At 39.4% G+C, this 14,681-nt stretch overlaps 1 protein-coding gene across 2 annotated transcripts in view; it reads left to right on the top strand.

Moving 5' to 3' along the window:
- Window positions 1-1,720: 1,720 nt before the first annotated feature.
- Window positions 1,721-14,681, top strand: part of pou2f3 (POU class 2 homeobox 3) — a 48,175-nt gene continuing 35,214 nt past the window's right edge. Inside the window, exon 1 of one of the 2 annotated variants that reach the window (XM_079816012.1) lies at window positions 1,721-1,795. The gene's annotated coding sequence lies outside the window, so the exon portion shown is untranslated. The remainder of the gene's footprint in view (window positions 1,796-14,681) is intronic. The other variant, XM_079816009.1, reaches the window with a different exon arrangement.

Here is a 14,681-nt window from a genome sequence, read left to right as displayed (position 1 = left end):
TTATTTCCCAGCTCCATGTTGGTGCTTCTCTTCAGTTCATCCCACTCATTTTCTAAAGGGTTCAGGTCAGGGAACTGGGATAGTCATGGCAGAAGCTTCATTTTGTGCTCCGTGACATTTTTGTGTTGATATTGATGTTTGTTTTCGAAATCAATGTCCTGATGGAAGATCCAATCACGGCCCATTATAAGATTTCTTGCAGAGGCCGTCAGGTTTTGACTTTTTATCTGTTGGTATTTGCTAGAATCCATGATACCATGTATCTGAACAAGATGTCCAGGACCTCCAACAAAAAAATAGGCCCACAACGTTAAAGCTACAGCAGTATATTTAACTGTGGACATGGGGTACTTTTTATTACTGTTTGCACCAAACACATTTGGTGGGTTTGCTGCCAAAAAGCTATTTTTTTAGTTTCATCTGACAATAGATAGAACCAGGTCCCTTTTGAAGTCTGTCGTGTCTAACAACTGACTATGCTGGAGTTTGTTTTTGGATGAGCGAGGAGGATTTTTCTTAAGACAACATGTTGTGAATGTAGTTTTTTTTTTTTTGGCCTTTGAGTTTCCTCATATTTATACTCCTGTGGAACAAGAAGCTAGATAGCTAGACAATGTCATGTTCCTAGTCACCATGGTGTGCTAAAAAACGTAAATATGAATGGGAATATACTTCAGAGATATTTTACCAATAATTGTGGCCAACGTGCATTGGAGAAAAACATTTATTTCATACCCCCCACTTTCAATTCCTTTACTTGAATGAAAGGTTAGATTTTTGGGCCCCACTTTATATTAGGTGGCCTTAACTACTGTACTTACATAAAAAAATAAGTACATTGTACTTACTGTGTTCAAATTGTATTGCAAAACACCTTTGCTGATATTGAGGTGGGATACGGGTAAAGTTAGGGACAGGTGTGGTGATATGGGTAAGTTTAAGTGTAGGGTTAGGTATAAGGGGATTGTCAACAGTGTAATTACAAATGTAACTACAGAAATTAATTATAGATGTAATTACATGCAGATATTTTTCAAAATGTAAGTACAATGTAAAAACATGTATGTACACAATAAGTGCAATGTATCAAATTATTAATTAAAATGTTAGTACATAGTAGTTAAGGACACCTAATATAAAGTGGGTCCGATTTTTGTGATTTTTTTAATGAAAGATCAAAAGGATAAACAATGCAGATTTATTTTTACCAGGGGTGCCAATGAATCTGGTCACAACTATACATCACTTAAAAAGGGACTAGTAAAGAATACTGAAGAGTGGAATCATGTAACAAAATTTTAAATGTATTGATGAAATACATATCCCGAATGATACTGCAGTATTGGACAATTAAAAAGTAATGTAAAATTGGAAAATATGGTCCTGAAAAATGGTACAGTAGCACATGGGACAACAGTTTTTGATTAAAATGATGATTCAGTATTTCGCGCATAATGTAGTCCAGTTGGTTCATGTGATAATTGGTGTCAGTGAATCTCAAATTCATAAAATTGACATGACCTTTAAACATGAAATATTGTTCGTCAGTTTCCAACTGAGTAGGCCTACTTATTATGAGTTGTATCAACAGAGATTGACTGTCAAAATGTAACAAGATTAAAAGTCTCTCTCTAAGTATCTTGGGGAAAAAATAATTAAAAACAGAAAGTAAATGTTTTTCTTAAGAAGTACGTGAAGCGGCGTCATTAACGTAATTTTCGTCACGCAGTTAGATGATGTTAAGTCAGGAGTTCATCACAATCACGCTGAACATCTACAAGCACCTGTAACCGTGGTAGGAACCCAATTCTGCTTCTCTGTTTGTGATCAGGCCATTTTAAGCCGTTAAACTCTGGGAACGTGTTCAGTGATCTCGTAATCGGAATCCCTCAAACAGTCCAAAACAGCGCTAATGTAAAGAAGACCAGGCTGATACATATCAGAGAGAAAAGAGACTCGCATTGCGTTTTTAGTGAATTATTCTTCCCATTGTGTGCTTTGCTTTAAAACACGAGCTCTGTCGATTGTTTCTGAAGAGCGCAATGTTGGTGTCGTACAGTAAAAGCGTGAGTCTGGTATGCACAAAGAACAATGTGTGCGCGCGCTCAAGAATCACTGATCTCACGCTGCATTCACGTACAGACACATTTCGGTACATTCGCGTTGTTTCCACACAAACTCGGGAAGGATAATATTTGAGTTGTCATGTTACGTTCATTGTTGTGTTTAGTAATTTTAGGTTTATGCGGTCAAAGCGGCTGATTTAGGAGGTTTTTTGGCGTCTCTGTGTGGTCCTGTTCGGTATTGCAGCTCGACTCGTCTAAAATGAAATCTCGTTGTTGTTGCTCTACTACACACACTACACACTGAATTCTGTAATGTTTTTTTTTTTCATGAGTGCTTAGGTGTGTATAAATGTATTATATAATAGAATAATATGGACAGGACTCCTTATTTTTGGTTATCTGGTGTCCTTTTGGAGTCGCCATCTGTGAAGCTTGCAGAAAATAGTTTTCTGACTTTGCTGGAAATAGCAAATGATGACAAAATGAATGTGTTTAATGAGATAAATGGCGTATGCTTAATTTGATAATAATCACAAAACAAGAATTTGAATCGATTGACAGCCCTAGTAAAAATATATTGTTAGACACTCTATTTAACATAAAGTAATAACACAGAAAAAGTTAACTTTTAAGTAATTTGGTATGAGCAACATTTCTAAACCCTGATAACTAATAACTAATAAAGTTTTATGCAGGTACGGATTCTTTCTGCAAAACCATTTGAAGCAGAACAGTTCCACTATGACTGTCACATCTAGTTTTGACTTGATTTGATGATTAATATTTATAAATAATATAATATTAATATTATTGTGACGAGCAGGGCAAACGTGAGCCGTGAGAGATCCTCGCGTCGCTCGCCCTGCTCGTCACAATTATACTATTTAATATGTATTTATGAAATGTAAATATTGTAATACTGTAATTACCTGTAGGTGAACAGTTGTGTTTGCATTTTTATAACGCTATAAAGGATAAACAATTTGAACTTCATATTGTTGAATCTCTTACTGAGTAGCCTCGTGGTTGGGGGGAATACCCATAATCCCTTGCACTTGAATTTTTTTATTTTGTGTGTGAAAAGATGTGTGCATTAATTGTCATTAAAGAATCATTAAGAGCAGCTGACATGAAAGGTTTTTTATTATGTTTTATTTTAAAATGTCACCATTAGTGTGTCACAAGGGGTCTAAAGAAGATGATGGATGACGGTTATAAAATATCAACCACGTTTATTAAACTATACCACACCATCCCTGCGCAAACCCCAAAAAAGGCGAATCTGCGAAAACAGCGACGGCACATACGTAAGGATTACGTGTTTAGCCTATAGGCAAGCGCAAAATACGTATGTGTGCATGTGTTTTTATCTGTACAGAGGAGAAGGGAAGGGAAGGAGGCCTTCCCAGGGGAGAGTCTAGTAGAACTTGACACAGTCTCTGCCTACTCTTCAGGGATGCGTTGTGGTCATGTCTAGGCGCAGGTCCACCATCTGATCTGGATCCGGCAGACTACAATAAACCTCTGGATAAACAGAGAGACTAACATTAGCGTAGATGCCATTCTTTTTATGATGTAACGAGTACATCAGGTGTTATGGGAAGTGTTCCTGGTTCCGGCAGACCTAGTTAAAGGAACACTCCACTTTTTTTGAAAATAGTCTCATTTTACAAGTCCCCTAGAGTAAAATAGTTGAGTTTTACCTTTTTTGAATCCATTCAGCCGATCTTTGTATCTGGCGGTAGCACTTTTAGCATAGCTTAGCATACATCATTGATTCTGATCAGTCCATTAGCATCTCATTCAAAAAATGACCAAAGACACTTTCTATATTTTTCCTATTTAAAACTTGACTCTTCTACAGTTTCATCGTGTGCTAAGACCAACAGAAAATGAAAAGTTGTGATTTTCTACACCTATATGGCTAGGAACTACTTTCTCATTCCTGCGTAATAGTCGCAGATCTTCGCGGCCGTACCATGGCTGCAGCGGCACAATGATTTGTATTCTGTGAAACATGGTGGTAGTATACACCTTCGACTTACTATCACAGCCCTTTACAACACACAGAACCATGGCTAATCACACAGGTAAATCCACAACACAATTTGTCGGCTGCAAGCCTGAAACTTTCTCTGCAACTACACAAACTTAGTGCCGGTCACATTGAAAGTTACCTAGCTGGGGGCTACTTTCAGGCGCTGCGTAATATCATTGTGCTGCTGCAGCCATGGTACGGCCGCGAAGATCCGCGACATTTACGCAGGAATGAGAAAGTAGTTCCTAGCCATATAGGTGTAGAACATCGCAACTTTTCATTTTCAGTTGGTCTTAGCACACGATGTAACTGTAGAAGAGTCAAGTTTTAAATAGGAAAAATATTGAAAGTGTCTTTGGTCATTTTTTGAATGAGATGCTAATGGACTGATCAGAATCAATGGGGTATGCTAAGCTATGCTAAAAGTGCTACCGCCAGATACAAAGATCGGCTGAATGGATTCAAAAACGGTAAAACTCAACTATTTAACTCTAGGGGACTTGTAAAATGAGCCTATTTTCAAAAAAAGTGGAGTGTTCCTTTAATGCAGCCTAACAATCATTTAAATGATCTGAATAATAGAAATTGATAATGTACTATGTGTATGCTATAGTAATGAGATTGTTCCAAAGTCTCAAAGAAGATTGTTCCAAAGTTTAGGTGCTAAATAGGAAAAGGATTGACCGCCTGCAGTTGATTTTGATATTCTAGGTAATATTAACTGGCCAGAATTGACCTATCGGTAAGCCCCTCCCCTCGAACGCAGATGAGCCAATAGCAGTTTAGTATCAGTTGTGCTGGGACCAGAACTCGGACATCTTTAGGTGTCAGCGCCATAGAGAAACATTGGAAAATCCGAAGATCTCATCGGTTTGATGGTGTGCTACACAAATGCTAAAATGTCGTGCCTGAGGTACTGTAACACTGATTCCAGGTATCCTGAGAGGATTTTCTGTTTGTCATACTCTCGTTAAGTTACGATTAAAGTCCCTTCTAACATACAAACCAAAATAACTAACTGTTCTCACGTCATGTAACACTATAGGTCAAAAACACGAAGGTCTACATTTCAGTGCCTCTCCATATTAAACTAGTCATATGTAAATTAATTTAATTTTAGATATGTTTAAGGTCTACATTATCTGTCTTATAAGGAAGACTCCTATTTTGATGGGTATTATAGTCTACAGGTAGTGAAAGGAAGAGCTCGTACGCAGTTTATCGGAGTTGTTTACCAGTTATTAACTGCACCCTTGAAAAGGCATACAGTCTGTGTATATGTTTGTTTACTGTTAGTTGTATTAGTGTTTTTGTGTAATTTGCTGTGTATGTTAATGGTAATGCAACGGAGAGAGATAGTTTGTGAATGAGACGTTTATGCGCATGCGCACTTCTTATGCTTTGTTTGTTCAGCTCTTACGATTCTTTTTTTGGAGTGAAAAAGGACATAATAAACTTGATAAACCATCAGTAAAGTTTGTCCATCATTCGGACGGGATATACGCTACAATATGTGTCCAAAAACATCTTGGGATAAGGTTTTCACACTGACAGCTGTCATTGTAAGATATAGCAACTCCGTTTGTTTGTCCGAGTTAGCAACAGTATCTAAGGGGGGCGGGGCTTACCGATAGGTCAATTGTGAGAGCACAGTAGACGTGATGGAGTATTATTCGTCAAGAGTTCATTCAAGTACTGGGGAGCTAAGCCATTTAGTGCTTTGTAAGTAATAAGCAAGATTTTAAAATGTATACAATGTCTAATAGGGAGCCAGTGCAGTGTTGACAGAACTGGGCTAATATGGTCATACTTCCTGGTTCTAGTAAGAACTCCAGCTGCTGCGTTTTGGACCAGCTGCAGTTTATTTATTAAGCGAGCTGGGCAACCACCCAGTAGAGCATTACAATAATTAGGGATGCACCGAATATTCGGCCACCGAAAATTTTCGGCCGAAAATGGCCCAAAAGTGCATTTTCGGTTTTCGGCCGAAAGACTTTTATCACCGAAACAACACGGCCGAAATGTTGTGATGACGCAAACAGAAACCGCGACCTGCACGTGCTTGTCTGAAGCAGTATATTTGAGAAACACCCACGTCAGCTCCATGCATAAGCACTGACAGCCAGAGCTCATGTTCTCGATGAGAAGATGACCAGACTTCACTGTGAGTTCCCACACAAAAATCGATCCACATGTATCACGAAATTCAAACGATAAATGGCGTTTTGACGCTCTTTAATGTGGCATCACTGATCACATCACAGTTCAAGCCGCGGCGCGCGCGCGTGAACGCGAATATCTGTGAGCGCGATCGATCATCTCTTCCTTAAGAATAAACATGAATGAACATCTAAGGTATGTTGAGGATACATTATCACTCACTGTCACGTATCATATGTGGTGTAATCGCTCAATCAGTGTTTCAGCAGCGAAAAGATGTCAATATAACTGCTTGTAAACTAGCCTAAACAATGTCATGTAACTTTAGCATCACATTTACCTCAGGCAGTCATTCAGTGTCCACAGAATTTTATTCACTAGAGTAAATCAACTCTTTCACTAAATATATGACCTATATTAGCCGTTATATTCATTATATTCTACTTAACCTGTTAATGAGATCTTGATTATTTCCTGTATGTTTAAATAAACCTTTCATGAAAATGACAGACACTGTGTATAAATGATTATATTTCAACAACGAATTGGAGAAAAAACTATTTTATTATTAGATTATTAGTTATTGCAAAAACTGCCTTATGTGAAGTTTACATGTTTGCGTACTATGTTATTTGAGTGTTGATTATTAGACCTAAAAATAAATAGCAACTGAATTTAGGCTAATAGTTTGGGCTCTGTTGTTAACCTTTAATATTAATGTGCAAGTAAGGGCTCCCCATATAGTTTACAGCAATATCTTCAATACACTTTTAGTTATAATTTAATTCATTTAAGGACAGATACTTTTTTTTTTCAGTAAACCAATAAAAATAAATAAAAAGTCATTTTGTAAAACTGTTGTCCTGAACCGTCAGTTTTGTGTGTCGCTACACCCCTATTCTACAGTTAACATATGGGCTATGGCAGTCTTTGCTTTGATACACTATTATGTTGAAGGCCTACAGAGAAAATTGTTTTATCTTTAAGCAGTTTCACTTGTTCAGAATGCACTTTCTTGTAGTAGTCCTACAGAGAAAAATTTTAAATGCACTAGACCTAAATGTACTTTGTTTTTATGAGAGAACTTTTAATTTTAAAACCTTTCTGTAGGCCTGTACATTATTATTTAATGCACAAATGAGTGGGGTCAAGTTAAACATTTTAGTTTGAATTTTATTTTATACTGTGCATTGTTGCAATGTGCTAAATAAATATTGGCATAATTTGTAATTGATTTATTCTTTGAAACTTTAATATTAATTTATGCAATTACAATGCCTTGATTTTAGTAAAGTTAGTAAACAGTCATAGCCATAAATGCAATGGTACTAATAATTGGCATAATTTATTTCAGTGTTTCGGTTTTCGGCCTTGGTTTCCTCTTTTTCGGTTTTCGGTTTCGGCCAAGAATTTTCATTTCGGTGCATCCCTAACAATAATCTAGCCTTGATGTCATGAACGCATGTTCAGCATTTTGCATTGAAAGCATGTCCCGTAATTTAGATATATTTTTATGATGGAAGAATGCAGTTTTACAGAAATGAAAGATTGGTATCAAAGAGCACACCCAGGTTCCTAACTGACGACGAGGACTTGACAGAGCAGCCATCTAGGTTACTACTAGGGATGGGCATTTTTGTCAATTTCTCATTTCGATCATCGATAGGTCTCAAAAACGAGTACTCGAGTAATTGGGGGCGGGGCATGTGCAGGGGGCGGGGCATGTCCGTCATTGAGATAATGAAAATACTGTTATGAAAATGGTTGTTGACAAATACAAACGTGACATGAAAACAGGTATATGAAAACATGAACATATAAAACAAAAAATAACTGCTAGATTATGATGCATAAATGTCTTTGAAAAAGAAGCCTTTGAGCTGAAACTGTGAAATAACACCACCCTGCAGAGCTTGCCAGCTGGTTAATAAACTCAACCAAACGCACCCTATATCAATATTAATATGAAGATTATTATGAACCTATTACGACATAATTCAACACAAACGGACGTGAATGCGCACGTGAACTTCAGCGTGCTAGATTTTACAGGCTATGGTTTGAAACGGAACATTTTGAATGCGCTCTTCCCTTAACAACGCTGATACACGGACAACGAAAGCACACAGAAACAACATCTTATTAAAATCCTGTTCTCATTATAATGCTTTGACAGATTGACTCTGCACATCATGCACTTAATTTTATTATTCATGATCGAAGCGTTTACAGACATCACTGCGCGTTTTCAAACTCATAACGAAAAAAAAACATTAAATAAACTAGGTCTACTGTTAAAAAATACGAGAACAGTATAGCACTGCTGCATTACTAATATCAATGATTCTGAGAAAGAAATAGCCTATCTGAAAAGAATATGACCGTCTCTAAACCATCATGTTGAGCATTAATGCATTTGAGCTGAAACTGAAGAGAATGAACAACAGCCGGTATAACGGCAGCGCTTTTCTATCTTATTAAGCTCAACCAAACGCTTCTTATATTAGATTAATCAGATATAGACAACATAAAAGTATCTTACAACGTGCATCTGCAGAAAAGGACGCGAATGCGCACATGAACTTCACGCGCTAATCTGAGTGTTCTCGCTAGTTTCTCTGTGAATCAGCTGATATACGGGGAACTAAGCACAGATCATTTACAGCATTCTAATTTCCATCGTGTTCTCATTATAATGCTATCTAGGCTATGACAGGTTGGCGCTGCACATATTGCACTAACCATTCAATGATCAGTGACTCCAGACATCACTGCAGTGCACGCCTCAGTTTCACTTTATTTCGCCGCGGTCTGGAGGCGTGCTGTATAACGCTAACCAATCAGACCTCCGCAAAACGATGCAACAACCAATAAAAAAAGAGACAAATATTTTTTTTTTCAGGGCGATCATCGTTCTCATGATCGATGATCGCTGTCACGTTCGAGTACTCGATTACTCGACCACTGTTGCCCATCCCTAGTTACTACGTGCAGAGGTTTTTTGTCCAATAATTAAAGTTGTAGAAAAAATTACTAGTCATCCAATTTTTTATATCAGCTATGCATTCCGTTAATCTCGTGAATTGGTAAATTTCGTCAGCATAACAATAAAAAAACTAACACCATGCTTCCTAAAGATATCCCCCAAGGGTAGCATGTACAGGGTGAAAAGGTCCTAGCACTGAGCCTTGAGGTACTCCATACTTAACTTGTGATCGGTGCGTGACATCTCTTCAGTTACTGCTACATTTACTGATAGCGTTAGATAAGTATGATTTAAACCATGCCAATGCAATTCCACTAATGCCAACATAATTTGAGAGTCTATTCAAAACAATGTTGTGGTCGAATGCAGCGCTAAGATCTAGTAACACTAATAGGACTGTGTATTGGCAAGAATCTGGCGATACGATACGTATCACGATACATGGGTTGCAATATGATATATTGCGAAACTGTCAGCGAGGCGATATATTGGGATATTTCTTATTTTAGTCATAGGATACAATTTTTGGAAAGCTGTCATAAAGAACACACTACCATTTGCAAACCTTAGCAAAAAAAGTTTTTTATTGAATCAGAACACTGTAACAGACTCAGGCCTGTTACTATGTTTACTCCTACTGAGGGTACTACTACTAAACACCACCAGAGGCACTAGGGTGCGTTAGGAGGCGGTATATACCCAGGTGGGTAGTAGAGTTAGCCAGATTTGTTGGACAGAGGAAGCATGGCTTACCTGCTGTGTGGCCGCAAACTACTTTGAGTCCTGATTGGGAAACTTTGGTTTTAAGCTCAGTCAAAAAGGACTCTTTGGTGATACTAGCATTCACATCCCTTTCTGAGATTGCATGGATTGCAATTTATTGTCTGTGTAGGTTCATTGCCTTGTGGATCTCTTGGATCTTAAGCACAAAGGATCGTAAGGAATACCTGCACGTTTATCATCGTCTACGTCTTTCATCAACTGGTATCGTGCATCTGTGGACTATTTGCTATAAGTGTTTTGTTTATCCTGAACACTGTTGGGTCCTACTTCCACAGGTGGTCTTTTTTGTATGGACATTGTGTGTGTTGGTTTTCAGTATCCATTGTCGCATAATTTTGTTTGGTTTGTTTATTTTGTTTTGTTTTGGTGTTTAGATAAAGTTGCAAGAACACTGTTTATTACCTGACTGTTTTGTGTGTTATATACCTGGTTATATTATGTCTAAGAAGCACTAGTTTGTTGCTGATTCCCTTCCCTAAAAATCAGACTTATAGCAGCCTTTAACTTAAAGTAGTTTAGGTAGTTATAGAATGGCGCCCGAACAGGGACCAGCAAACTTGCACCTTTGCATCTATTGACCAGTGTTTATTTTCACCCAGTATGGCCGATCATATTGCTCCAGATGGGGATGGGTCTGCACCCAGATTGGATTTTGCATCAGAGCCATTCACCTTACAGAGAGAGCCTCTCAAGGAGCTGATTAGCACGTTTAGTGAACTGTACATTGACTCTGAGGAAGAGGAAGAAAGGATCAGGGATAATGTTCCTGATGACGACAACATTCTGAACGACTTCGATCTTCCACCTCCACCTCCCACAGAAACAGATGAAGCACCAGGTCATACCTCATTTACATCAGTTACAGCATTAATAGAAAGACTGACAGAAAGAATTACGTCATTGGAAGGTCGCTTAGCAGAATGCGCTCAAGGGATGAGTGATTGTGTTCCATATGCTGAATTTGAGTCTGGGTGCAAGGCGAGCGAAGACAGAATAAAATACCGTATGGAACGGGAGTGTGACAGAACTAAGAAACAGTTGGAGCTCTCCATTCGAGATCTGGGGCGGTCCATGCTTGATTGTTTGAAGAGACGTGATATTCAAGTTGATCAGAAACTCAGATCTCTTGTCCCATCCATGTCTACGCCAATTCACCGTGATCAAAGCCCTTTAGTAACACGTCCTGTTGTTAAACCCAGAGACCAAACTTATAGTCTTCAGTATAGCCACTTGCCAGTTTCCGAAAGCCAGAGCTCAATGCAACATAATCCACCCGTGAAACTCGACTTTCCTGGTTTCAGTAATAACCAGGATGAAGATCCAGTCGTATTCATTGAAAGATGCGAGGAATATTTTGCTGTTCGCCCCCTCAGTGAGGGTGAGATAATGGCTTCACTCACAGCTGTATTAAAAGGTACCGCAAAAGACTGGTGGCTGGCTGAACGGAGAAATGTTCAAGATTGGAAACAGTTTAAAGAAACTTTCTTGCTCTCATTCTTAAGTGAAGATTACGAGGAGGTTGCTGCAAGGAAATTACTTGAGAGGAAACAAGGTGCGAAGGAGAGCATCAGAGATTTTGCTTTCCAATATAGGGCCTTATGTTTGAGGTGGAAGAGTGAAATGCCTGAGAAGGAAGTGGTCCAAGCTATTCTACGAAATTGCAACCCACGTCTTGCAAGTTTGCTTAGAGGAACGGTTAAAGAAGTTGGAGAGTTGGTTAGAATTGGGACACAGATAGAAAGAGATTTCGAGGAGTCCAAGAGATATTGGAGCCTTGTTAACGTTGAGGAACAAAGGAAGAAACCTCAATCTTCTCAGGACCTTCAACGTAAACCTCCTCATGCTAATACCAGAGTAGTCCAATCCAATGTGCAATTTGATTTAAAGACAGTCACCATTCCCATCGTCTTACAAGACAGATACTTCAAGGCTATGGTTGATACTGGTAGCACCTTGTCCCTTATCCAAAAATCTTTGTGGAAACAGCTATGCAAAGAGGAACAATTCCAGTCAAGTAAAGGACAGTCGTTTCTGCTTGCCAACGGACAGCGGCAGACAGCCATTGGGAAGGTGGAATGGAGTTGTGAGATCCAGGGGCAATATATGAAAGTCATATTGTTTATCCTGAATGATGCAGACTTAACTGTACCGATCATCCTAGGTATGGATTTTCTGCTCGCTTCGGGAATAAAGTTAGATTTTCAAAAAGCACAGTACAGTTTGCCTACAAAAGAAGAGACTGCTGAAGGGAACACTTACCCATTTCTAACCAATGAATGCAATTCAACTGTGAACTTTTATCTTGCTTTGCCCACTCCTACAATATCTGAGGAAACGCTACATTCCATCTACCAACTCGCACAACAAGCTGACACGGGTGAACAGTTTAAGGGACAGCTGGAAGATTTAATGTTAGAATGGCCATCTGTTTGCACACACGAGATTGGACGGTCAAGTCTGGTAAAACACCGCATTATCACTACAAATGATGTGCCAGTAAGAAAACGTGCTTACAAGGTTTCAGTAGACAAGCAAAGATTTATTGATTTAGAAGTTAAGGACTTGTTAGCCAAAGAGATCATTCGACCATCTATTTCCCCTTGGGCTTCACCAGTGGTGGTAGTCCCAAAAAAAGATGGAAGTTCAAGACTTTGTGTGGACTACCGAGGTCTTAATGCTAAGACGTACCTAGATGCCTACCCAATGCCCCAGATCCAGGATATCTTAGAGTCGCTGCATGGAGCAGCGGTGTTTAGCACTCTGGATTTGAAAAGTGGATATTGGCAAGTGGATATGGAGAAGGACAGTATCCAGAAAACTGCTTTTGTCACATCAACAGGGCTCTATGAATTTTTACGGCTTCCTTTTGGGCTGAAAAATGCAGCTGCATCCTTTCAGAGGTTAATGGAGCATGTATTAAGAAAGCTCAAAGGCAAGTGCTGTTTCATATACATTGACGATGTGGTGGTGTTTTCACAGAATGAGAAGGAACATCTTCAACACCTTAGCCAAGTTTTCCATTGCTTTCATGATGCAGGTCTCACCCTCAACCTAAAAAAATGTAATCTCATCCAGCGATCACTATCGTTTTTAGGACACATTGTTTCAGGTGATGGTATAAAAACTGATCCATCCAAAGTAGCAGCAGTCAATTCATTCGCTACACCCCAATCACTTAAGGATGTTCAACGTTTCTTAGGTTTAGCAGGCTGGTATCATCGTTTTATACCACATTTCTCTGATAAAGCTGCCCCCTTACATGCACTGAAGCAGAAAAATTCCACGTGGTTGTGGACGGAGCGATGCCAACATGCATTTGACACCATTAAAAAAGATCTGACACAAGCCCCAGTCTTGATACCACCTGACTTTGATAGACCATTCAGAGTTCAAACTGATGCCAGTGAGCTTGGTTTGGGTGCTGTACTTACACAGGAGTCAGAGGGAGAAGAGCATGTGATAGCATACTCTTCTAGACTGTTACGAGGACCCGAGAAGGCTTACTCTGTTTCAGAAAAGGAGTGTCTGGCTGTGGTATGGGCCGTCGAGAAGTGGAGGCCATATCTCGAGGGTCATCCATTTGAAGTGGTTACAGATCATGCAGCATTGACCTGGGTTTTTCAACACCCAAAGCCATCTTCACGACTAATACGCTGGACCATACGTTTACAAGGGTTTCACTTTACCGTCAAATATAGAAAAGGACAGTGTAATGTTGTACCGGATGTGTTATCCAGAACCCAAAGTAATCACACCTCACCTGATATAATTGCTGTAGTGAAGGCCATAGCACTTCCCACTGACATTCCGGTGGATCTTGCTCAAATTGGCATCGCTCAACAGAATGATGTAGAACTTCAGGAGTTAATTGGTAAAGCACAGTCACAGACTGTTCAAGACGTATCTCGAGTGCATTATGTTCTACAAAATGGATTTCTATTTCGCAGCGTACCCAACGGACAGAAAGGACAGAAGTTGCAATTAGTCATTCCAGCAAGGTATCGTGAAGAATTCTTACGCTACGCACACGACAATCCACTCAGCGGTCATCTGGGAAGGTTAAAGACACTTCTTCGACTTCTAGATGTAGTGTATTGGCCTAGCTTGAGAGCGGAAGTGTGGAAACATTGTAAAGAGTGTCCTACCTGCCAAAAATACAAGCCTTCTCTCTCAAAACTCTCGGGTCACTTGCAGTCTACTCCTGTTGTTGAACCAGGGCATATGCTTGGTGTTGACTTGATGGGACCATTCCCACGAAGTACAAAACAAAATGAACACCTTCTGGTCATCGTGGATTATTGTTCCAAATGGGTAGAGTTGTTTCCCTTAAGAGCAGCAAGAGCACCGCAGATAGCAAGGATTCTGGTCGAGGAAATATTCACCAGATGGGGTACGCCAGCTTATCTAGTGTCTGACCGCGGTGCACAATTCACCTCACACCTTATCAACCTAGTATGCAAGCAGTGGGGTGTTATACAAAAATTGACAACGGCCTATCATCCACAGACAAACTTGACCGAACGTGTCAACAGGAATCTCAAAACAATGATAGCATCATATGTAGGGGACCAGCATCGTCATTGGGACAGATGGTTGCCTGAGTTTCGGTTCGCAATTAACACAGCGTGGCATGAGAGTACAGGATATA

Source organism: Gobio gobio (genome assembly GCF_949357685.1).
Source record: "Gobio gobio genome assembly, chromosome: 4".
NCBI classification, from domain to species: Eukaryota; Metazoa; Chordata; class Actinopteri; order Cypriniformes; family Gobionidae; genus Gobio; species Gobio gobio.
This window is presented reverse-complemented; position numbering and strand designations above follow the sequence as displayed.